This window comes from Dendrobates tinctorius, unplaced genomic scaffold, assembly GCF_039654945.1.
Source record: "Dendrobates tinctorius isolate UK_male_01 unplaced genomic scaffold, ASM3965494v1 ptg000125l, whole genome shotgun sequence".
Classification (NCBI taxonomy): domain Eukaryota; kingdom Metazoa; phylum Chordata; class Amphibia; order Anura; family Dendrobatidae; genus Dendrobates; species Dendrobates tinctorius.
The window spans coordinates 22,387,482-22,414,438 of record NW_027361793.1 but is presented as its reverse complement, the minus strand read 5'-3'; positions in this window follow the sequence as shown (position 1 = coordinate 22,414,438).

Sequence of the window (26,957 nt, the reverse complement as noted above, 5' to 3'; positions counted from 1 at the left end):
GCTCATGAGAGGAGTAGAAAAACATCAAAAATTTCAGTCCTGCATGATTCTACCAAGAAATGTGTGTTGATTCAAACCGCTGGTTTTTGATAGTTTGGGCCCTATTGAATAATGAATGTTTTGAATTTTCTCCAAAAGTAAAGTAGTTGCAAACTCATGCTTTTAGAGACTTGTTTGGGCTCATGAGAGGAGTAGAAAAACATCAAAAATTTCAGTCCTGCATGATTCTACCAAGAAATGTGTGTTCATTGAAACCGCTGGTTTTTGATAGTTTGGGCCCTATTGAATAATGAATGTTTTGAATTTTCTCCAAAAGTAAAGTAGTTGCAAACTCATCCTTTTAGAAACTTGTTTGGGCTGTTGAGAGGAGTAAAAAACCATCAAAAATTTCAATCCTGCATGATTCTACCAAGAAATGTGATTCTTCATTCAAAACCTGATTTTTGCTATTGGGCTCTATTGAATAGCGAATGTTTTGAATTTTCTCCAAAAGTAAAGTAGTTGCAAACTCATGCTTTTAGAGACTTGTTTGGGCTCATGAGAGGAGTAGAAAAACATCAAAAATTTCAGTCCTGCATGATTCTACCAAGAAATGTGTTCATTCAAACCGCTGGTTTTTGATAGTTTGGGCCCTATTGAATAATGAATGTTTTGAATTTTCTCCAAAAGTAAAGTAGTTGCAAACTCATCCTTTTAGAAACTTGTTTGGGCTGTTGAGAGGAGTAAAAAACCATCAAAAATTTCAATCCTGCATGATTCTACCAAGAAATGTGATTCTTCATTCAAAACGCTGGTTTTTGCTATTGGGCTCTATTGAATAATGAATGTTTTGAATTTTCTCCAAAAGTAAAGTAGTTGCAAACTCATGCTTTTAGAGACTTGTTTGGGCTCATGAGAGGAGTAGAAAAACATCAAAAATTTCAGTCCTGCATGATTCTACCAAGAAATGTGTGTTCATTGAAACCGCTGGTTTTTGATAGTTTGGGCCCTATTGAATAATGAATGTTTTGAATTTTCTCCAAAAGTAAAGTAGTTGCAAACTCATCCTTTTAGAAACTTGTTTGGGCTGTTGAGAGGAGTAAAAAACGATCAAAAATTTCAATCCTGCATGATTCTACCAAGAAATGTGATTCTTCATTCAAAACGCTGGTTTTTGCTATTGGGCTCTATTGAATAATGAATGTTTTGAATTTTCTCCAAAAGTAAAGTAGTTGCAAACTCATGCTTTTAGAGACTTGTTTGGGCTCATGAGATGAGTAGAAAAACATCAAAAATTTCAGTCCTGCATGATTCTACCAAGACATGTGTGTTCATTGAAACGGCTGGTTTTTGATAGTTTGGGCCCTATTGAATAATGAATGTTTTGAATTTTCTCCAAAAGTAAAGTAGTTGCAAACTCATCCTTTTAGAAACTTGTTTGGGCTGTTGAGAGGAGTAAAAAACCATCAAAAATTTCAATCCTGCATGATTCTACCAAGAAATGTGATTCTTCATTCAAAACGCTGGTTTTTGCTATTGGGCTCTATTGAATAATGAATGTTTTGAATTTTCTCCAAAAGTAAAGTAGATGCAAACTCATGCTTTTAGAGACTTGGTTGGGCTCATGAGAGGAGTAGAAAAACATCAAAAATTTCAGTCCTGCATGATTCTACCAAGAAATGTGTGTTCATTGAAACCGCTGGTTTTTGATAGTTTGGGCCCTATTGAATAATGAATGTTTTGAATATTCTCCAAAAGTAAAGTAGTTGCAAACTCATCCTTTTAGAAACTTGTTTGGGCTGTTGAGAGGAGTAAAAAACCATCAAAAATTTCAATCCTGCATGATTTTACCAAGAAATGTGATTCTTCATTCAAAACCTGATTTTTGCTATTGGGCTCTATTGAATAGTGAATGTTTTGAATTTTCTCCAAAAGTAAAGTAGTTGCAAACTCATGCTTTTAGAGACTTGTTTGGGCTCATGAGAGGAGTAGAAAAACATCAAAAATTTCAGTCCTGCATGATTCTACCAAGAAATGTGTGTTGATTCAAACCGCTGGTTTTTGATAGTTTGGGCCCTATTGAATAATGAATGTTTTGAATTTTCTCCAAAAGTAAAGTAGTTGCAAACTCATGCTTTTAGAGACTTGTTTGGGCTCATGAGAGGAGTAGAAAAACATCAAAAATTTCAGTCCTGCATGATTCTACCAAGAAATGTGTGTTCATTGAAACCGCTGGTTTTTGATAGTTTGGGCCCTATTGAATAATGAATGTTTTGAATTTTCTCCAAAAGTAAAGTAGTTGCAAACTCATCCTTTTAGAAACTTGTTTGGGCTGTTGAGAGGAGTAAAAAAAAATCAAAAATTTCAATCCTGCATGATTCTACCAAGAAATGTGATTCTTCATTCAAAACGCTGGTTTTTGCTATTGGGCTCTATTGAATAATGAATGTTTTGAATTTTCTCCAAAAGTAAAGTAGTTGCAAACTCATGCTTTTATAGACTTGTTTGGGCTCATGAGAGGAGTAGAAAAACATCAAAAATTTCAGTCCTGCATGATTCTACCAAGAAATGTGTGTTCATTGAAACCGCTGGTTTTTGATAGTTTGGGCCCTATTGAATAATGAATGTTTTGAATTTTCTCCAAAAGTAAAGTAGTTGCAAACTCATCCTTTTAGAAACTTGTTTGGGCTGTTGAGAGGAGTAAAAAACCATCAAAAATTTCAATCCTGCATGATTCTACCAAGAAATGTGATTCTTCATTCAAAACCTGATTTTTGCTATTGGGCTCTATTGAATAGTGAATGTTTTGAATTTTCTCCAAAAGTAAAGTAGTTGCAAACTCATGCTTTTAGAGACTTGTTTGGGCTCATGAGAGGAGTAGAAAAACATCAAAAATTTCAGTCCTGCATGATTCTACCAAGAAATGTGTTCATTCAAACCGCTGGTTTTTGATAGTTTGGGCCCTATTGAATAATGAATGTTTTGAATTTTCTCCAAAAGTAAAGTAGTTGCAAACTCATCCTTTTAGAAACTTGTTTGGGCTGTTGAGAGGAGTAAAAAACCATAAAAAATTTCAATCCTGCATGATTTTACCAAGAAATGTGATTCTTCATTCAAAACCTGATTTTTGCTATTGGGCTCTATTGAATAGTGAATGTTTTGAATTTTCTCCAAAAGTAAAGTAGTTGCAAACTCATGCTTTTAGAGACTTGTTTGGGCTCATGAGAGGAGTAGAAAAACATCAAAAATTTCAGTCCTGCATGATTCTACCAAGAAATGTGTTCATTCAAACCGCTGGTTTTTGATAGTTTGGGCCCTATTGAATAATGAATGTTTTGAATTTTCTCCAAAAGTAAAGTAGTTGCAAACTCATCCTTTTAGAAACTTGTTTGGGCTGTTGAGAGGAGTAAAAAACCATCAAAAATTTCAATCCTGCATGATTCTACCAAGAAATGTGATTCTTCATTCAAAACGCTGGTTTTTGCTATTGGGCTCTATTGAATAGTGAATGTTTTGAATTTTCTCCAAAAGTAAAGTAGTTGGCAAACTCATGCTTTTAGAGACTTGTTTGGGCTCATGAGAGGAGTAGAAAAACATCAAAAATTTCAGTCCTGCATGATTCTACCAAGAAATGTGTGTTGATTCAAACCGCTGGTTTTTGATAGTTTGGGCCCTATTGAATAATGAATGTTTTGAATTTTCTCCAAAAGTAAAGTAGTTGCAAACTCATGCTTTTAGAGACTTGTTTGGGCTCATGAGAGGAGTAGAAAAACATCAAAAATTTCAGTCCTGCATGATTCTACCAAGAAATGTGTTCATTCAAACCGCTGGTTTTTGATAGTTTGGGCCCTATTGAATAATGAATGTTTTGAATTTTCTCCAAAAGTAAAGTAGTTGCAAACTCATCCTTTTAGAAACTTGTTTGGGCTGTTGAGAGGAGTAAAAAACCATCAAAAATTTCAATCCTGCATGATTCTACCAAGAAATGTGATTCTTCATTCAAAACGCTGGTTTTTGCTATTGGGCTCTATTGAATAATGAATGTTTTGAATTTTCTCCAAAAGTAAAGTAGTTGCAAACTCATGCTTTTAGAGACTTGTTTGGGCTCATGAGAGGAGTAGAAAAACATCAAAAATTTCAGTCCTGCATGATTCTACCAAGAAATGTGTGTTCATTGAAACCGCTGGTTTTTGATAGTTTGGGCCCTATTGAATAATGAATGTTTTGAATTTTCTCCAAAAGTAAAGTAGTTGCAAACTCATCCTTTTAGAAACTTGTTTGGGCTGTTGAGAGGAGTAAAAAACCATCAAAAATTTCAATCCTGCATGATTTTACCAAGAAATGTGATTCTTCATTCAAAACCTGATTTTTGCTATTGGGCTCTATTGAATAGTGAATGTTTTGAATTTTCTCCAAAAGTAAAGTAGTTGCAAACTCATGCTTTTAGAGACTTGTTTGGGCTCATGAGAGGAGTAGAAAAACATCAAAAATTTCAGTCCTGCATGATTCTACCAAGACATGTGTGTTCATTGAAACCGCTGGTTTTTGATAGTTTGGGCCCTATTGAATAATGAATGTTTTGAATTTACTCCAAAAGTAAAGTAGTTGCAAACTCATCCTTTTAGAAACTTGTTTGGGCTGTTGAGAGGAGTAAAAAACCATCAAAAATTTCAATCCTGCATGATTCTACCAAGAAGTGTGATTCTTCATTCAAAACGCTGGTTTTTGCTATTGGGCTCTATTGAATAATGAATGTTTTGAATTTTCTACAAAAGTAAAGTAGTTGCAAACTCATGCTTTTAGAGACTTGTTTGGGCTCATGAGAGGAGTAGAAAAACATCAAAAATTTCAGTCCTGCATGATTCTACCAAGAAATGTGTGTTGATTCAAACCGCTGGTTTTTGATAGTTTGGGCCCTATTGAATAATGAATGTTTTGAATTTTCTCCAAAAGTAAAGTAGTTGCAAACTCATGCTTTTAGAGACTTGTTTGGGCTCATGAGAGGAGTAGAAAAACATCAAAAATTTCAGTCCTGCATGATTCTACCAAGAAATGTGTGTTCATTGAAACCGCTGGTTTTTGATAGTTTGGGCCCTATTGAATAATGAATGTTTTGAATTTTCTCCAAAAGTAAAGTAGTTGCAAACTCATCCTTTTAGAAACTTGTTTGGGCTGTTGAGAGGAGTAAAAAACCATCAAAAATTTCAATCCTGCATGATTCTACCAAGAAATATGATTCTTCATTCAAAACGCTGGTTTTTGCTATTGGGCTCTAATGAATAATGAATGTTTTGAATTTTCTCCAAAAGTAAAGTAGTTGCAAACTCATGCTTTTAGAGACTTGTTTGGGCTCATGAGAGGAGTAGAAAAACATCAAAAATTTCAGTCCTGCATGATTCTACCAAGAAATGTGTGTTCATTGAAACCGCTGGTTTTTGATAGTTTGGGCCCTATTGAATAATGAATGTTTTGAATTTTCTCCAAAAGTAAAGTAGTTGCAAACTCATCCTTTTAGAAACTTGTTTGGGCTGCTGAGAGGAGTAAAAAACCATCAAAAATTTCAATCCTGCATGATTTTACCAAGAAATGTGATTCTTCATTCAAAACCTGATTTTTGCTATTGGGCTCTATTGAATAGTGAATGTTTTGAATTTTCTCCAAAAGTAAAGTAGTTGCAAACTCATGCTTTTAGAGACTTGTTTGGGCTCATGAGAGGAGTAGAAAAACATCAAAAATTTCAGTCCTGCATGATTCTACCAAGAAATGTGTTCATTCAAACCGCTGGTTTTTGATAGTTTGGGCCCTATTGAATAATGAATGTTTTGAATTTTCTCCAAAAGTAAAGTAGTTGCAAACTCATCCTTTTAGAAACTTGTTTGGGCTGTTGAGAGGAGTAAAAAACCATCAAAAATTTCAATCCTGCATGATTCTACCAAGAAATGTGATTCTTCATTCAAAACGCTGGTTTTTGCTATTGGGCTCTATTGAATAATGAATGTTTTGAATTTTCTCCAAAAGTAAATTAGTTGCAAACTCATGCTTTTAGAGACTTGTTTGGGCTCATGAGATGAGTAGAAAAACATCAAAAATTTCAGTCCTGCATGATTCTACCAAGACATGTGTGTTCATTGAAACGGCTGGTTTTTGATAGTTTGGGCCCTATTGAATAATGAATGTTTTGAATTTTCTCCAAAAGTAAAGTAGTTGCAAACTCATCCTTTTAGAAACTTGTTTGGGCTGTTGAGAGGAGTAAAAAACCATCAAAAATTTCAATCCTGCATGATTCTACCAAGAAATGTGATTCTTCATTCAAAACGCTGTTTTTTGCTATTGGGCTTTATTGAATAATGAATGTTTTGAATTTTCTCCAAAAGTAAAGTAGTTGCAAACTCATGCTTTTAGAGACTTGTTTGGGCTCATGAGAGGAGTAGAAAAACATCAAAAATTTCAGTCCTGCATGATTCTACCAAGAAATGTGTTCATTCAAACCGCTGGTTTTTGATAGTTTGGGACCTATTGAATAATGAATGTTTTGAATTTTCTCCAAAAGTAAAGTAGTTGCAAACTCATCCTTTTAGAAACTTGTTTGGGCTGTTGAGAGGAGTAAAAAACCATCAAAAATTTCAATCCTGCATGATTCTACCAAGAAATGTGATTCTTCATTCAAAACGCTGGTTTTTGCTATTGGGCTCTATTGAATAATGAATGTTTTGAATTTTCTCCAAAAGTAAAGTAGTTGCAAACTCATGCTTTTAGAGACTTGTTTGGGCTCATGAGAGGAGTAGAAAAACATCAAAAATTTCAGTCCTGCATGATTCTACCAAGAAATGTGTGTTCATTGAAACCGCTGGTTTTTGATAGTTTGGGCCCTATTGAATAATGAATGTTTTGAATTTTCTCCAAAAGTAAAGTAGTTGCAAACTCATCCTTTTAGAAACTTGTTTGGGCTGTTGAGAGGAGTAAAAAACCATCAAAAATTTCAATCCTGCATGATTTTACCAAGAAATGTGATTCTTCATTCAAAACCTGATTTTTGCTATTGGGCTCTATTGAATAGTGAATGTTTTGAATTTTCTCCAAAAGTAAAGTAGTTGCAAACTCATGCTTTTAGAGACTTGTTTGGGCTCATGAGAGGATTAGAAAAACATCAAAAATTTCAGTCCTGCATGATTCTACCAAGAAATGTGTGTTGATTCAAACCGCTGGTTTTTGATAGTTTGGGCCCTATTGAATAATGAATGTTTTGAATTTTCTCCAAAAGTAAAGTAGTTACAAACTCATCCTTTTAGAAACTTGTTTGGGCTGTTGAGAGGAGTAAAAAACCATCAAAAATTTCAATCCTGCATGATTCTACCAAGAAATGTGATTCTTCATTCAAAACGCTGGTTTTTGCTATTGGGCTCTATTGAATAATGAATGTTTTGAATTTTCTCCAAAAGTAAAGTAGTTGCAAACTCATGCTTTTAGAGACTTGTTTGGGCTCATGAGAGGAGTAGAAAAACATCAAAAATTTCAGTCCTGCAGGATTCTACCAAGAAATGTGTGTTCATTGAAACCGCTGGTTTTTGATAGTTTGGGCCCTATTGAATAATGAATGTTTTGAATTTTCTCCAAAAGTAAAGTAGTTGCAAACTCATCCTTTTAGAAACTTGTTTGGGCTGTTGAGAGGAGTAAAAAACCATCAAAAATTTCAATCCAGCATGATTCTACCAAGAAATGTGATTCTTCATTCAAAACCATGGTTTTTGCTATTGGGCTCTATTGAATAATGAATGTTTTGAATTTTCTCCAAAAGTAAAGTAGTTGCAAACTCATGCTTTTAGAGACTTGTTTGGGCTCATGAGAGGAGTAGAAAAACATCAAAAATTTCAGTCCTGCATGATTCTACCAAGAAATGTGTGTTCATTGAAACCGCTGGTTTTTGATAGTTTGGGCCCTATTGAATAATGAATGTTTTGAATTTTCTCCAAAAGTAAAGTAGTTGCAAACTCATCCTTTTAGAAACTTGTTTGGGCTGTTGAGAGGAGTAAAAAACCATCAAAAATTTCAATCCTGCATGATTTTACCAAGAAATGTGATTCTTCATTCAAAACCTGATTTTTGCTATTGGGCTCTATTGAATAGTGAATGTTTTGAATTTTCTCCAAAAGTAAAGTAGTTGCAAACTCTTGCTTTTAGAGACTTGTTTGGGCTCATGAAAGGAGTAGAAAAACATCAAAAATTTCAGTCCTGCATGATTCTACCAAGAAATGTGTTCATTCAAACCGCTGGTTTTTGATAGTTTGGGCCCTATTGAATAATGAATGTTTTGAATTTTCTCCAAAAGTAAAGTAGTTGCAAACTCATCCTTTTAGAAACTTGTTTGGGCTGTTGAGAGGAGCAAAAAACCATCAAAAATTTCAATCCTGCATGATTCTACCAAGAAATGTGATTCTTCATTCAAAACGCTGGTTTTTGCTATTGGGTTCTATTGAATAATGAATGTTTTGAATTTTCTCCAAAAGTAAAGTAGTTGCAAACTCATGCTTTTAGAGACTTGTTTGGGCTCATGAGATGAGTAGAAAAACATCAAAAATTTCAGTCCTGCATGATTCTACCAAGAAATGTGTGTTCATTGAAACCGCTGGTTTTTGATAGTTTGGGCCCTATTGAATAATGAATGTTTTGAATTTTCTCCAAAAGTAAAGTAGTTGCAAACTCATCCTTTTAGAAACTTGTTTGGGCTGTTGAGAGGAGTAAAAAACCATCAAAAATTTCAATCCTGCATGATTCTACCAAGAAATGTGATTCTTCATTCAAAATGCTGGTTTTTGCTATTGGACTCTATTGAATAATGAATGTTTTGAATTTTCTCCAAAAGTAAAGTAGTTGCAAACTCATGCTTTTAGAGACTTGTTTGGGCTCATGAGAGGAGTAGAAAAACATCAAAAATTTCAGTCCTGCATGATTCTACCAAGAAATGTGTGTTCATTGAAACCGCTGGTTTTTGATAGTTTGGGCCCTATTGAATAATGAATGTTTTGAATTTTCTCCAAAAGTAAAGTAGTTGCAAACTCATCCTTTTAGAAACTTGTTTGGGCTGTTGAGAGGAGTAAAAAACCATCAAAAATTTCAATCCTGCATGATTCTACCAAGAAATGTGATTCTTCATTCAAAACGCTGGTTTTTGCTATTGGGCTCTATTGAATAATGAATGTTTTGAATTTTCTCCAAAAGTAAAGTAGTTGCAAACTCATGCTTTTAGAGACTTGTTTGGGCTCATGAGATGAGTAGAAAAACATCAAAAATTTCAGTCCTGCATGATTCTACCAAGACATCTGTGTTCATTGAAACGGCTGGTTTTTGATAGTTTGGGCCCTATTGAATAATGAATGTTTTGAATTTTCTCCAAAAGTAAAGTAGTTGCAAACTCATCCTTTTAGAAACTTGTTTGGGCTGTTGAGAGGAGTAAAAAACCATCAAAAATTTCAATCCTGCATGATTCTACCAAGAAATGTGATTCTTCATTCAAAACGCTGGTTTTTGCTATTGGGCTCTATTGAATAATGAATGTTTTGAATTTTCTCCAAAAGTAAAGTAGTTGCAAACTCATGCTTTTAGAGACTTGTTTGGGCTCATGAGAGGAGTAGAAAAACATCAAAAATTTCAGTCCTGCATGATTCTACCAAGAAATGTGTGTTGATTCAAACCGCTGGTTTTTGATAGTTTGGGCCCTATTGAATAATGAATGTTTTGAATTTTCTCCAAAAGTAAAGTAGTTGCAAACTCATGCGTTTAGAGACTTGTTTGGGCTCATGAGAGGAGTAGAAAAACATCAAAAATTTCAGTCCTGCATGATTCTACCAAGAAATGTGTGTTCATTGAAACCGCTGGTTTTTGATAGTTTGGGCCCTATTGAATAATGAATGTTTTGAATTTTCTCCAAAAGTAAAGTAGTTGCAAACTCATCCTTTTAGAAACTTGTTTGGGCTGTTGAGAGGAGTAAAAAACCAACAAAAATTTCAATCCTGCATGATTCTACCAAGAAATGTGATTCTTCATTCAAAACGCTGGTTTTTGCTATTGGGCTCTATTGAATAATGAATGTTTTGAATTTTCTCCAAAAGTAAAGTAGTTGCAAACTCATGCTTTTAGAGACTTGTTTGGGCTCATGAGAGGAGTAGAAAAACATCAAAAATTTCAGTCCTGCATGATTCTACCAAGAAATGTGTGTTCATTGAAACCGCTGGTTTTTGATAGTTTGGGCCCTATTGAATAATGAATGTTTTGAATTTTCTCCAAAAGTAAAGTAGTTGCAAACTCATCCTTTTAGAAACTTGTTTGGGCTGTTGAGAGGAGTAAAAAACCATCAAAAATTTCAATCCTGCATGATTCTACCAAGAAATGTGATTCTTCATTCAAAACGCTGGTTTTTGCTATTGGGCTCTATTGAATAATGAATGTTTTGAATTTTCTCCAAAAGTAAAGTAGTTGCAAACTCATGCTTTTAGAGACTTGTTTGGGCTCATGAGAGGAGTAGAAAAACATCAAAAATTTCAGTCCTGCATGATTCTACCAAGACGTGTGTTCATTGAAACGGCTGGTTTTTGATAGTTTGGGCCCTATTGAATAATGAATGTTTTGAATTTTCTCCAAAAGTAAAGTAGTTGCAAACTCATCCTTTTAGAAACTTGTTTGGGCTGTTGAGAGGAGTAAAAAACCATCAAAAATTTCAATCCTGCATGATTCTACCAAGAAATGTGATTCTTCATTCAAAACGCTGGTTTTTGCTATTGGGCTCTATTGAATAATGAATGTTTTGAATTTTCTCCAAAAGTAAAGTAGTTGCAAACTCATGCTTTTAGAGACTTGTTTGGGCTCATGAGAGGAGTAGAAAAACATCAAAAATTTCAGTCCTGCATGATTCTACCAAGAAATGTGTGTTCATTGAAACCGCTGGTTTTTGATAGTTTGGGCCCTATTGAATAATGAATGTTTTGAATTTTCTCCAAAAGTAAAGTAGTTGCAAACTCATCCTTTTAGAAACTTGTTTGGGCTGTTGAGAGGAGTAAAAAACCATCAAAAATTTCAATCCTGCATGATTCTACCAAGAAATGTGATTCTTCATTCAAAACGCTGGTTTTTGCTATTGGGCTCTATTGAATAATGAATGTTTTGAATTTTCTCCAAAAGTAAAGTAGTTGCAAACTCATGCTTTTAGAGACTTGTTTGGGCTCATGAGAGGAGTAGAAAAACATCAAAAATTTCAGTCCTGCAGGATTCTACCAAGAAATGTGTGTTCATTGAAACCGCTGGTTTTTGATAGTTTGGGCCCTATTGAATAATGAATGTTTTGAATTTTCTCCAAAAGTAAAGTAGTTGCAAACTCATCCTTTTAGAAACTTGTTTGGGCTGTTGAGAGGAGTAAAAAACCATCAAAAATTTCAATCCAGCATGATTCTACCAAGAAATGTGATTCTTCATTCAAAACCATGGTTTTTGCTATTGGGCTCTATTGAATAATGAATGTTTTGAATTTTCTCCAAAAGTAAAGTAGTTGCAAACTCATGCTTTTAGAGACTTGTTTGGGCTCATGAGAGGAGTAGAAAAACATCAAAAATTTCAGTCCTGCATGATTCTACCAAGAAATGTGTGTTCATTGAAACCGCTGGTTTTTGATAGTTTGGGCCCTATTGAATAATGAATGTTTTGAATTTTCTCCAAAAGTAAAGTAGTTGCAAACTCATCCTTTTAGAAACTTGTTTGGGCTGTTGAGAGGAGTAAAAAACCATCAAAAATTTCAATCCTGCATGATTTTACCAAGAAATGTGATTCTTCATTCAAAACCTGATTTTTGCTATTGGGCTCTATTGAATAGTGAATGTTTTGAATTTTCTCCAAAAGTAAAGTAGTTGCAAACTCTTGCTTTTAGAGACTTGTTTGGGCTCATGAAAGGAGTAGAAAAACATCAAAAATTTCAGTCCTGCATGATTCTACCAAGAAATGTGTTCATTCAAACCGCTGGTTTTTGATAGTTTGGGCCCTATTGAATAATGAATGTTTTGAATTTTCTCCAAAAGTAAAGTAGTTGCAAACTCATCCTTTTAGAAACTTGTTTGGGCTGTTGAGAGGAGTAAAAAACCATCAAAAATTTCAATCCTGCATGATTCTACCAAGAAATGTGATTCTTCATTCAAAACGCTGGTTTTTGCTATTGGGCTCTATTGAATAATGAATGTTTTGAATTTTCTCCAAAAGTAAAGTAGTTGCAAACTCATGCTTTTAGAGACTTGTTTGGGCTCATGAGATGAGTAGAAAAACATCAAAAATTTCAGTCCTGCATGATTCTACCAAGAAATGTGTGTTCATTGAAACCGCTGGTTTTTGATAGTTTGGGCCCTATTGAATAATGAATGTTTTGAATTTTCTCCAAAAGTAAAGTAGTTGCAAACTCATCCTTTTAGAAACTTGTTTGGGCTGTTGAGAGGAGTAAAAAACCATCAAAAATTTCAATCCTGCATGATTCTACCAAGAAATGTGATTCTTCATTCAAAACGCTGGTTTTTGCTATTGGACTCTATTCAATAATGAATGTTTTGAATTTTCTCCAAAAGTAAAGTAGTTGCAAACTCATGCTTTTAGAGACTTGTTTGGGCTCATGAGAGGAGTAGAAAAACATCAAAAATTTCAGTCCTGCATGATTCTACCAAGAAATGTGTGTTCATTGAAACCGCTGGTTTTTGATAGTTTGGGCCCTATTGAATAATGAATGTTTTGAATTTTCTCCAAAAGTAAAGTAGTTGCAAACTCATCCTTTTAGAAACTTGTTTGGGCTGTTGAGAGGAGTAAAAAACCATCAAAAATTTCAATCCTGCATGATTCTACCAAGAAATGTGATTCTTCATTCAAAACGCTGGTTTTTGCTATTGGGCTCTATTGAATAATGAATGTTTTGAATTTTCTCCAAAAGTAAAGTAGTTGCAAACTCATGCTTTTAGAGACTTGTTTAGGCTCATGAAAGGAGTAGAAAAACATCAAAAATTTCAGTCCTGCATGAATCTACCAAGAAATGTGTTCATTCAAACCGCTGGTTTTTGATAGTTTGGGCCCTATTGAATAATGAATGTTTTGAATTTTCTCCAAAAGTAAAGTAGTTGCAAACTCATCCTTTTAGAAACTTGTTTGGGCTGTTGAGAGGAGTAAAAAACCATCAAAAATTTCAATCCTGCATGATTCTACCAAGAAATGTGATTCTTCATTCTAAACGCTGGTTTTTGTTATTGGGCTCTATTGAATAATGAATGTTTTGAATTTTCTCCAAAAGTAAAGTAGTTGCAAACTCATGCTTTTAGAGACTTGTTTGGGCTCATGAGAGGAGTAGAAAAACATCAAAAATTTCAGTCCTGCATGATTCTACCAAGAAATGTGTGTTCATTGAAACCGCTGGTTTTTGATAGTTTGGGCCCTATTGAATAATGAATGTTTTGAATTTTCTCCAAAAGTAAAGTAGTTGCAAACTCATCCTTTTAGAAACTTGTTTGGGCTGTTGAGAGGAGTAAAAAAACATCAAAAATTTCAATCTTGCATGATTCTACCAAGAAATGTGATTCTTCATTCAAAACCTGATTTTTGCTATTGGGCTCTATTGAATAGTGAATGTTTTGAATTTTCTCCAAAAGTAAAGTAGTTGCAAACTCATGCTTTTAGAGACTTGTTTGGGCTCATGAGAGGAGTAGAAAAACATCAAAAATTTCAGTCCTGCATGATTCTACCAAGAAATGTGTTCATTCAAACCGCTGGTTTTTGATAGTTTGGGCCCTATTGAATAATGAATGTTTTGAATTTTCTCCAAAAGTAAAGTAGTTGCAAACTCATCCTTTTAGAAACTTGTTTGGGCTGTTGAGAGGAGTAAAAAACCATCAAAAATTTCAATCCTGCATGATTCTACCAAGAAATGTGATTCTTCATTCAAAACGCTGGTTTTTGCTATTGGGCTCTATTGAATAATGAATGTTTTGAATTTTCTCCAAAAGTAAAGTAGTTGCAAACTCATGCTTTTAGAGACTTGTTTGGGCTCATGAGATGAGTAGAAAAACATCAAAAATTTCAGTCCTGCATGATTCTACCAAGACATGTGTGTTCATTGAAACGGCTGGTTTTTGATAGTTTGGGCCCTATTGAATAATGAATTTTTTGAATTTTCTCCAAAAGTAAAGTAGTTGCAAACTCATCCTTTTAGAAACTTGTTTGGGCTGTTGAGAGGAGTAAAAAACCATCAAAAATTTCAATCCTGCATGATTCTACCAAGAAATGTGATTCTTCATTCAAAACGCTGGTTTTTGCTATTGGGCTCTATTGAATAATGAATGTTTTGAATTTTCTCCAAAAGTAAAGTAGTTGCAAACTCATGCTTTTAGAGACTTGTTTGGGCTCATGAGAGGAGTAGAAAAACATCAAAAATTTCAGTCCTGCATGATTCTACCAAGAAATGTGTGTTCATTGAAACCGCTGGTTTTTGATAGTTTGGGCCCTATTGAATAATGAATGTTTTGAATTTTCTCCAAAAGTAAAGTAGTTGCAAACTCATGCTTTTAGAGACTTGTTTGGGCTCATGAGAGGAGTAGAAAAACATCAAAAATTTCAGTCCTGCATGATTCTACCAAGAAATGTGTGTTCATTGAAACCGCTGGTTTTTGATAGTTTGGGCCCTATTGAATAATGAATGTTTTGAATTTTCTCCAAAAGTAAAGTAGTTGCAAACTCATCCTTTTAGAAACTTGTTTGGGCTGTTGAGAGGAGTAAAAAACCATCAAAAATTTCAATCCTGCATGATTCTACCAAGAAATGTGATTCTTCATTCAAAACGCTGGTTTTTGCTATTGGGCTCTATTGAATAATGAATGTTTTGAATTTTCTCCAAAAGTAAAGTAGTTGCAAACTCATGCTTTTAGAGACTTGTTTGGGCTCATGAGAGGAGTAGAAAAACATCAAAAATTTCAGTCCTGCATGATTCTACCAAGAAATGTGTGTTCATTGAAACCGCTGGTTTTTGATAGTTTGGGCCCTATTGAATAATGAATGTTTTGAATTTTCTCCAAAAGTAAAGTAGTTGCAAACTCATCCTTTTAGAAACTTGTTTGGGCTGTTGAGAGGAGTAAAAAACCATCAAAAATTTCAATCCTGCATGATTCTACCAAGAAATGTGATTCTTCATTCAAAACGCTGGTTTTTGCTATTGGGCTCTATTGAATAATGAATGTTTTGAATTGTCTCCAAAAGTAAAGTAGTTGCAAACTCATGCTTTTAGAGACTTGTTTGGGCTCATGAGAGGAGTAGAAAAACATCAAAAATTTCAGTCCTGCATGATTCTACCAAGACATGTGTGTTCATTGAAACGGCTGGTTTTTGATAGTTTGGGCCCTATTGAATAATGAATGTTTTGAATTTTCTCCAAAAGTAAAGTAGTTGCAAACTCATCCTTTTAGAAACTTGTTTGGGCTGTTGAGAGGAGTAAAAAACCATCAAAAATTTCAATCCTGCATGATTCTACCAAGAAATGTGATTCTTCATTCAAAACGCTGGTTTTTGCTATTGGGCTCTATTGAATAATGAATGTTTTGAATTTTCTCCAAAAGTAAAGTAGTTGCAAACTCATGCTTTTAGAGACTTGTTTGGGCTCATGAGAGGAATAGAAAAACATCAAAAATTTCAGTCCTGCATGATTCTACCAAGAAATGTGTGTTCATTGAAACCGCTGGTTTTTGATAGTTTGGGCCCTATTGAATAATGAATGTTTTGAATTTTCTCCAAAAGTAAAGTAGTTGCAAACTCATGCTTTTAGAGACTTGTTTGGGCTCATGAGAGGAGTAGAAAAACATCAAAAATTTCAGTCCTGCATGATTCTACCAAGACATGTGTGTTCATTGAAACCGCTGGTTTTTGATAGTTTGGGCCCTATTGAATAATGAATGTTTTGAATTTTCTCCAAAAGTAAAGTAGTTGCAAACTCATCCTTTTAGAAACTTGTTTGGGCTGTTGAGAGGAGTAAAAAACCATCAAAAATTTCAATCCTGCATGATTCTACCAAGAAATGTGATTCTTCATTCAAAACGCTGGTTTTTGCTATTGGGCTCTATTGAATAATGAATGTTTTGAATTTTCTCCAAAAGTAAAGTAGTTGCAAACTCATGCTTTTAGAGACTTGTTTGGGCTCATGAGAGGAGTAGAAAAACATCAAAAATTTCAGTCCTGCATGATTCTACCAAGAAATGTGTGTTCATTGAAACCGCTGGTTTTTGATAGTTTGGGCCCTATTGAATAATGAATGTTTTGAATTTTCTCCAAAAGTAAAGTAGTTGCAAAATCATCCTTTTAGAAACTTGTTTGGGCTGTTGAGAGGAGTAAAAAACCATCAAAAATTTCAATCCAGCATGATTCTACCAAGAAATGTGATTCTTCATTCAAAACCATGGTTTTTGCTATTGGGCTCTATTGAATAATGAATGTTTTGAATTTTCTCCAAAAGTAAAGTAGTTGCAAACTCATGCTTTTAGAGACTTGTTTGGGCTCATGAGAGGAGTAGAAAAACATCAAAAATTTAAGTCCTGCATGATTCTACCAAGAAATGTGTGTTCATTGAAACCGCTGGTTTTTGATAGTTTGGGCCCTATTGAATAATGAATGTTTTGAATTTTCTCCAAAAGTAAAGTAGTTGCAAACTCATCCTTTTAGAAACTTGTTTGGGCTGTTGAGAGGAGTAAAAAACCATCAAAAATTACAATCCTGCATGATTTTACCAAGAAATGTGATTCTTCATTCAAAACCTGATTTTTGCTATTGGGCTCTATTGAATAGTGAATGTTTTGAATTTTCTCCAAAAGTAAAGTAGTTGCAAACGCTTGCTTTTAGAGACTTGTTTGGGCTCATGAAAGGAGTAGAAAAACATCAAAAATTTCAGTCCTGCATGATTCTACCAAGAAATGTGTTCATTCAAACCGCTGGTTTTTGATAGTTTGGGCCCTATTGAATAATGAATGTTTTGAATTTTCTCCAAAAGTAAAGTAGTTGCAAACTCATCCTTTTAGAAACTTGTTTGGGCTGTTGAGAGGAGTAAAAAACCATCAAAAATTTCAATCCTGCATGATTCTACCAAGAAATGTGATTCTTCATTCAAAACGCTGGTTTTTGCTATTGGGCTCTATTGAATAATGAATGTTTTGAATTTTCTCCAAAAGTAAAGTAGTTGCAAACTCATGCTTTTAGAGACTTGTTTGGGCTCATGAGATGAGTAGAAAAACATCAAAAATTTCAGTCCTGCATGATTCTACCAAGAAATGTGTGTTCATTGAAACCGCTGGTTTTTGATAGTTTGGGCCCTATTGAATAATGAATGTTTTGAATTTTCTCCAAAAGTAAAGTAGTTGCAAACTCATCCTTTTAGAAACTTGTTTGGGCTGTTGAGAGGAGTAAAAAACCATCAAAAATTTCAATCCTGCATGATTCTACCAAGAAATGTGATTCTTCATTCAAAACGCTGGTTTTTGCTATTGGACTCTATTGAATAATGAATGTTTTGAATTTTCTCCAAAAGTAAAGTAGTTGCAAACTCATGCTTTTAGAGACTTGTTTGGGCTCATGAGAGGAGTAGAAAAACATCAAAAATTTCAGTCCTGCATGATTCTACCAAGAAATGTGTGTTCATTGAAACCGCTGGTTTTTGATAGTTTGGGCCCTATTGAATAATGAATGTTTTGAATTTTCTCCAAAAGTAAAGTAGTTGCAAACTCATCCTTTTAGAAACTTGTTTGGGCTGTTGAGAGGAGTAAAAAACCATCAAAAATTTCAATCCTGCATGATTCTACCAAGAAATGTGATTCTTCTTTCAAAACGCTGGTTTTTGCTATTGGGCTCTATTGAATAATGAATGTTTTGAATTTTCTCCAAAAGTAAAGTAGTTGCAAACTCATGCTTTTAGAGACTTGTTTGGGCTCATGAGAGGAGTAGAAAAACATCAAAAATTTCAGTCCTGCATGATTCTACCAAGAAATGTGTGTTCATTGAAACCGCTGGTTTTTGATAGTTTGGGCCCTATTGAATAATGAATGTTTTGAATTTTCTCCAAAAGTAAAGTAGTTGCAAACTCATCCTTTTAGAAACTTGTTTGGGCTGTTGAGAGGAGTAAAAAACCATCAAAAATTTCAATCCTGCATGATTCTACCAAGAAATGTGATTCTTCATTCAAAACGCTGGTTTTTGCTATTGGGCTCTATTGAATAATGAATGTTTTGAATTTTCTCCAAAAGTAAAGTAGTTGCAAACTCATGCTTTTAGAGACTTGTTTGGGCTCATGAGAGGAGTAGAAAAACATCAAAAATTTCAGTCCTGCATGATTCTACCAAGAAATGTGTGTTCATTGAAACCGCTGGTTTTTGATAGTTTGGGCCCTATTGAATAATGAATGTTTTGAATTTTCTCCAAAAGTAAAGTAGTTGCAAACTCATCCTTTTAGAAACTTGTTTGGGCTGTTGAGAGGAGTAAAAAACCATCAAAAATTTCAATCCTGCATGATTCTACCAAGAAATGTGATTCTTCATTCAAAACCATGGTTTTTGCTATTGGGCTCTATTGAATAATGAATGTTTTGAATTTTCTCCAAAAGTAAAGTAGTTGCAAACTCATGCTTTTAGAGACTTGTTTGGGCTCATGAGAGGAGTAGAAAAACATCAAAAATTTCAGTCCTGCATGATTCTACCAAGAAATGTGTGTTCATTGAATCCGCTGGTTTTTGATAGTTTGGGCCCTATTGAATAATGAATGTTTTGAATTTTCTCCAAAAGTAAAGTAGTTGCAAACTCATCCTTTTAGAAACTTGTTTGGGCTGTTGAGAGGAGTAAAAAACCATCAAAAATTTCAATCCTGCATGATTTTACCAAGAAATGTGATTCTTCATTCAAAACCTGATTTTTGCTATTGGGCTCTATTGAATAGTGAATGTTTTGAATTTTCTCCAAAAGTAAAGTAGTTGCAAACTCATGCTTTTAGAGACTTGTTTGGGCTCATGAAAGGAGTAGAAAAACATCAAAAATTTCAGTCCTGCATGATTCTACCAAGAAATGTGTTCATTCAAACCGCTGGTTTTTGATAGTTTGGGCCCTATTGAATAATGAATGTTTTGAATTTTCTCCAAAAGTAAAGTAGTTGCAAACTCATCCTTTTAGAAACTTGTTTGGGCTGTTGAGAGGAGTAAAAAACCATCAAAAATTTCAATCCTGCATGATTCTACCAAGAAATGTGATTCTTCATTCAAAACGCTGGTTTTTGCTATTGGGCTCTATTGAATAATGAATGTTTTGAATTTTCTCCAAAAGTAAAGTAGTTGCAAACTCATGCTTTTAGAGACTTGTTTGGGCTCATGAGATGAGTAGAAAAACATCAAAAATTTCAGTCCTGCATGATTCTACCAAGACATGTGTTTTCATTGAAACGGCTGGTTTTTGATAGTTTGGGCCCTATTGAATAATGAATGTTTTGAATTTTCTCCAAAAGTAAAGTAGTTGCAAACTCATCCTTTTAGAAACTTGTTTGGGCTGTTGAGAGGAGTAAAAAACCATCAAAAATTTCAATCCTGCATGATTCTACCAAGAAATGTGATTCTTCATTCAAAACGCTGGTTTTTGCTATTGGGCTCTATTGAATAATGAATGTTTTGAATTTTCTCCAAAAGTAAAGTAGTTGCAAACTCATGCTTTTAGCGACTTGTTTGGGCTCATGAGAGGAGTAGAAAAACATCAAAAATTTCAGTCCTGCATGATTCTACCAAGAAATGTGTGTTGATTCAAACCGCTGGTTTTTGATAGTTTGGGCCCTATTGAATAATGAATGTTTTGAATTTTCTCCAAAAGTAAAGTAGTTGCAAACTCATGCTTTTAGAGACTTGTTTGGGCTCATGAGAGGAGTAGAAAAACATCAAAAATTTCAGTCCTGCATGATTCTACCAAGAAATGTGTGTTCATTGAAACCGCTGGTTTTTGATAGTTTGGGCCCTATTGAATAATGAATGTTTTGAATTTTCTCCAAAAGTAAAGTAGTTGCAAGCTCATCCTTTTAGAAACTTGTTTGGGCTGTTGAGAGGAGTAAAAAACCATCAAAAATTTCAATCCTGCATGATTCTACCAAGAAATGTGATTCTTCATTCAAAACGCTGGTTTTTGCTATTGGGCTCTATTGAATAATGAATGTTTTGAATTTTCTCCAAAAGTAAAGTAGTTGCAAACTCATGCTTTTAGAGACTTGTTTGGGCTCATGAGAGGAGTAGAAAAACATCAAAAATTTCAGTCCTGCATGATTCTACCAAGAAATGTGTGTTCATTGAAACCGCTGGTTTTTGATAGTTTGGGCCCTATTGAATAATGAATGTTTTGAATTTTCTCCAAAAGTAAAGTAGTTGCAAACTCATCCTTTTAGAAACTTGTTTGGGCTGTTGAGAGGAGTAAAAAACCATCAAAAATTTCAATCCTGCATGATTTTACCAAGAAATGTGATTCTTCATTCAAAACCTGATTTTTGCTATTGGGCTCTATTGAGTAGTGAATGTTTTGAATTTTCTCCAAAAGTAAAGTAGTTGCAAACTCATGCTTTTAGAGACTTGTTTGGGCTCATGAGAGGAGTAGAAAAACATCAAAAATTTCAGTCCTGCATGATTCTACCAAGAAATGTGTTCATTCAAACCGCTGGTTTTTGATAGTTTGGGCCCTATTGAATAATGAATGTTTTGAATTTTCTCCAAAAGTAAAGTAGTTGCAAACTCATCCTTTTAGAAACTTGTTTGGGCTGTTGAGAGGAGTAAAAAACCATCAAAAATTTCAATACTGCATGATTCTACCAAGAAATGTGATTCTTCATTCAAAACGCTGGTTTTTGCTATTGGGCTCTATTGAATAATGAATGTTTTGAATTTTCTCCAAAAGTAAAGTAGTTGCAAACTCATGCTTTTAGAGACTTGTTTGGGCTCATGAGATGAGTAGAAAAACATCAAAAATTTCAGTCCTGCATGATTCTACCAAGACATCTGTGTTCATTGAAACGGCTGGTTTTTGATAGTTTGGGCCCTATTGAATAATGAATGTTTTGAATTTTCTCCAAAAGTAAAGTAGTTGCAAACTCATGCTTTTAGAGACTTGTTTGGGCTCATGAAAGGAGTAGAAAAACATCAAAAATTTCAGTCCTGCATGATTCTACCAAGAAATGTGTTCATTCAAACCGCTGGTTTTTGATAGTTTGGGCCCTATTGAATAATGAATGTTTTGAATTTTCTCCAAAAGTAAAGTAGTTGCAAACTCATCCTTTTAGAAACTTGTTTGGGCTGTTGAGAGGAGTAAAAAACCATCAAAAATTTCAATCCTGCATGATTCTACCAAGAAATGTGATTCTTCATTCAAAACGCTGGTTTTTGCTATTGGGCTCTATTGAATAATGAATGTTTTGAATTTTCTCCAAAAGTAAAGTAGTTGCAAACTCATGCTTTTAGAGACTTGTTTGGGCTCATGAGATGAGTAGAAAAACATCAAAAATTTCAGTCCTGCATGATTCTACCAAGACATGTGTTTTCATTGAAACGGCTGGTTTTTGATAGTTTGGGCCCTATTGAATAATGAATGTTTTGAATTTTCTCCAAAAGTAAAGTAGTTGCAAACTCATCCTTTTAGAAACTTGTTTGGGCTGTTGAGAGGAGTAAAAAACCATCAAAAATTTCAATCCTGCATGATTCTACCAAGAAATGTGATTCTTCATTCAAAACGCTGGTTTTTGCTATTGGGCTCTATTGAATAATGAATGTTTTGAATTTTCTCCAAAAGTAAAGTAGTTGCAAACTCATGCTTTTAGAGACTTGTTTGGGCTCATGAGAGGAGTAGAAAAACATCAAAAATTTCAGTCCTGCATGATTCTACCAAGAAATGTGTGTTGATTCAAACCACTGGTTTTTGATAGTTTGGGCCCTATTGAATAATGAATGTTTTGAATTTTCTCCAAAAGTAAAGTAGTTGCAAACTCATGCTTTTAGAGACTTGTTTGGGCTCATGAGAGGAGTAGAAAAACATCAAAAATTTCAGTCCTGCATGATTCTACCAAGAAATGTGTGTTCATTGAAACCGCTGGTTTTTGATAGTTTGGGCCCTATTGAATAATGAATGTTTTGAATTTTCTCCAAAAGTAAAGTAGTTGCAAACTCATCCTTTTAGAAACTTGTTTGGGCTGTTGAGAGGAGTAAAAAACCATCAAAAATTTCAATCCTGCATGATTCTACCAAGAAATGTGATTCTTCATTCAAAACGCTGGTTTTTGCTATTGGGCTCTATTGAATAATGAATGTTTTGAATTTTCTCCAAAAGTAAAGTAGTTGCAAACTCATGCTTTTAGAGACTTGTTTGGGCTCAAGAGAGGAGTAGAAAAACATCAAAAATTTCAGTCCTGCATGATTCTACCAAGAAATGTGTGTTCATTGAAACCGCTGGTTTTTGATAGTTTGGGCCCTATTGAATAATGAATGTTTTGAATTTTCTCCAAAAGTAAAGTAGTTGCAAACTCATCCTTTTAGAAACTTGTTTGGGCTGTTGAGAGGAGTAAAAAACCATCAAAAATTTCAATCCTGCATGATTTTACCAAGAAATGTGATTCTTCATTCAAAACCTGATTTTTGCTATTGGGCTCTATTGAGTAGTGAATGTTTTGAATTTTCTCCAAAAGTAAAGTAGTTGCAAACTCATGCTTTTAGAGACTTGTTTGGGCTCATGAGAGGAGTAGAAAAACATCAAAAATTTCAGTCCTGCATGATTCTACCAAGAAATGTGTTCATTCAAACCGCTGGTTTTTGATAGTTTGGGCCCTATTGAATAATGAATGTTTTGAATTTTCTCCAAAAGTAAAGTAGTTGCAAACTCATCCTTTTAGAAACTTGTTTGGGCTGTTGAGAGGAGTAAAAAACCATCAAAAATTTCAATCCTGCATGATTCTACCAAGAAATGTGATTCTTCATTCAAAACGCTGGTTTTTGCTATTGGGCTCTATTGAATAATGAATGTTTTGAATTTTCTCCAAAAGTAAAGTAGTTGCAAACTCATGCTTTTAGAGACTTGTTTGGGCTCATGAGATGAGTAGAAAAACATCAAAAATTTCAGTCCTGCATGATTCTACCAAGACATCTGTGTTCATTGAAACGGCTGGTTTTTGATAGTTTGGGCCCTATTGAATAATGAATGTTTTGAATTTTCTCCAAAAGTAAAGTAGTTGCAAACTCATCCTTTTAGAAACTTGTTTGGGCTGTTGAGAGGAGTAAAAAACCATCAAAAATTTCAATCCTGCATGATTCTACCAAGAAATGTGATTCTTCATTCAAAACGCTGGTTTTTGCTATTGGGCTCTATTGAATAATGAATGTTTTGAATTTTCTCCAAAAGTAAAGTAGTTGCAAACTCATGCTTTTAGAGACTTGTTTGGGCTCATGAGAGGAGTAGAAAAACATCAAAAATTTCAGTCCTGCATGATTCTACCAAGAAATGTGTGTTCATTGAAACCGCTGGTTTTTGATAGTTTGGGCCCTATTGAATAATGAATGTTTTGAATTTTCTCCAAAAGTAAAGTAGTTGCAAACTCATGCTTTTAGAGACTTGTTTGGGCTCATGAGAGGAGTAGAAAAACATCAAAAATTTCAGTCCTGCATGATTCTACCAAGAAATGTGTGTTCATTGAAACCGCTGGTTTTTGATAGTTTGGGCCCTATTGAATAATGAATGTTTTGAATTTTCTCCAAAAGTAAAGTAGTTGCAAACTCATCCTTTTAGAAACTTGTTTGGGCTGTTGAGAGGAGTAAAAAACCATCAAAAATTTCAATCCTGCATGATTCTACCAAGAAATGTGATTCTTCATTCAAAACGCTGGTTTTTGCTATTGGGCTCTATTGAATAATGAATGTTTTGAATTTTCTCCAAAAGTAAAGTAGTTGCAAACTCATGCTTTTAGAGACTTGTTTGGGCTCATGAGAGGAGTAGAAAAACATCAAAAATTTCAGTCCTGCATGATTCTACCAAGAAATGTGTGTTCATTGAAACCGCTGGTTTTTGATAGTTTGGGCCCTATTGAATAATGAATGTTTTGAATTTTCTCCAAAAGTAAAGTAGTTGCAAACTCATCCTTTTAGAAACTTGTTTGGGCTGTTGAGAGGAGTAAAAAACCATCAAAAATTTCAATCCTGCATGATTCTACCAAGAAATGTGATTCTTCATTCAAAACGCTGGTTTTTGCTATTGGGCTCTATTGAATAATGAATGTTTTGAATTTTCTCCAAAAGTAAAGTAGTTGCAAACTCATGCTTTTAGAGACTTGTTTGGGCTCATGAGAGGAGTAGAAAAACATCAAAAATTTCAGTCCTGCATGATTCTACCAAGACATGTGTGTTCATTGAAACGGCTGGTTTTTGATAGTTTGGGCCCTATTGAATAATGAATGTTTTGAATTTTCTCCAAAAGTAAAGTAGTTGCAAACTCATCCTTTTAGAAACTTGTTTGGGCTGTTGAGAGGAGTAAAAAACCATCAAAAATTTCAATCCTGCATGATTCTACCAAGAAATGTGATTCTTCATTCAAAACGCTGGTTTTTGCTATTGGGCTCTATTGAATAATGAATGTTTTGAATTTTCTCCAAAAGTAAAGTAGTTGCAAACTCATACTTTTAGAGACTTGTTTGGGCTCATGAGAGGAGTAGAAAAACATCAAAAATTTCAGTCCTGCATGATTCTACCAAGAAATGTGTGTTCATTGAAACCGCTGGTTTTTGATAGTTTGGGCCCTATTGAATAATGAATGTTTTGAATTTTCTCCAAAAGTAAAGTAGTTGCAAACTCATCCTTTTAGAAACTTGTTTGGGCTGTTGAGAGGAGTAAAAAACCATCAAAAATTTCAATCCTGCATGATTCTACCAAGAAATGTGATTCTTCATTCAAAACGCTGGTTTTTGCTATTGGGCTCTATTGAATAATGAATGTTTTGAATTTTCTTTAACAATAATTTTTATTAGAATTTTCAGAGTTGTAGTAAAAAAAATATGAATACGTCACAATATGATGACATTTCAATAGTATATCAACATTGAGAATAAATGTAGTAAACATTAAACACATAGTACCAGAAAGAGACAATAAAAAAAAAGAAAGGTAAATTTAGGCACTTGACTATGTGAAATATTGGCACATCATAAACCATAAGAAATAAAATATGAGTTCAGGATATGAAATCTTTTTCTATTTTAGACTTTAGTTCCGTCCATTTATACCATCTGTCATCAAATATTTTAATTAAGCCTTTATTAATATAGTGAATTTTCTCGTAGACACAATGTTTGTCTACCAGTAAGATAAGGGTGACAATGTCTGGAGGTTGCTTCCTGTTCCAACCCTTCGCTACAAGGAAGGCTGCAGACATAAGGATATGAGCCACCAGAAACCTATTTCTTTTAAATCTATGTATGTCTATTAGTAACAAGGCTAGAGCAGGTTGTGGTTGAATACACCAATTGCATATGAGTGAAAGCAAATCGAACACCCTGGACCAGTACAACTTCAGCACAGGGCATCCCCAAAAAACATGTAATAAATCTGCCTGAGATCCACAGTTACGCCAACACATTCCAGAACCCCCTCTTCCAAAATGTTTCAATCTATTTGGGGTAAGGTAATATCTATGAATTAATTTGTAATGTGTTTCTAATATATTCATACATCTTGTGGATTTGATTGCAATTTTAAGAGAGGAGATCCACTGGGGACCATATATCTGTCTCTGTAATGTAGTTTCCCATTTTTCAAAGCATCCTTCATTGGTGAAGGTGTCTTTGTTGGTCAGGCTATTATATAAGGGTCTAAGATAACTCTTATGTCTAGATGACATATTAAATAGAAAATTGTTAATAGTAAGGTCAATTGGAACCACTCTAAAAAGATATTTCTTATATTTGTTGTATTCTTCCTTGAGTAGGAGATATGTCATATACTCCGAATTGGGAACCCCAAATCTGTTCTTTAATAACTCAAAGGGTATGACTCTGTTATTGTCTATCAAGTCATCTACAAAGGTGATCGGAAATTTGGTCCAGTTATCAAATATAGGTCTTAGAGAAGTCCTGATAGGAGACAGATAAGGGAGTCTCAACCTCTCGAGTGAAAAAGAGGAAGAGCTAGTCTTTCTTTTGCATACATACGACCAGCACAACATAGAGGCCTTAAGTATGGGATTATCTATTTTCATAATTTCCCTTCTATGTAGAAGGAAGTAGGTTATAAATAAAACTGGTTCCCTATTGGGCATCATATCTCTTTCAATGTTTGGCCACCCCAGGTCTGTCTGTTCCACAAACCAGCCTTTTGTCAGTTCAGTCATAGTGGCATAATAATATGCCTCAAGATCTGGTATGGCCACCCCCCCCTTCTCCTTGGATTTAAGTAGAGTGCGTTTTTTCACTCTCGGTTTCCCATTGCTCCAAATAAATTTATTCATCTGGTGTGTTAGTTTTTGTATATACTGTGTAGATATAGGCAGAGGGACGTTCCTGTATAAAAATAGGACTTTGGGTAGGCAGAACATCTTGTATAGCACTATTCTGCCCATCCATGTGGCTGGGGTCTTCGACAGTTCCCTCAACTTAATGTCGAGAGACTGTAGAAGATGATCCATGTTTACCTCACTCATATGCATAGGGTTACCTGTGAGCCAAATTCCTAAGTACGGTATCCTGGTACAGTCCCAATTAAAGGGATACTTGTCTCTTAAATGTTGTTTCGTAGAGGCTGAAAGGAAAAGTGATAGAACATTAGTCTTTTTTACATTTAATTTATAGTATGAAACTGAGCCAAATAAATTTATGATATCCCATATCTTTTCCAGGGAATCAATTGGATTTGTGAGTGTGAGTATGATGTCATCTGCATAGAGGTTAATCTTATGCTCTGAATC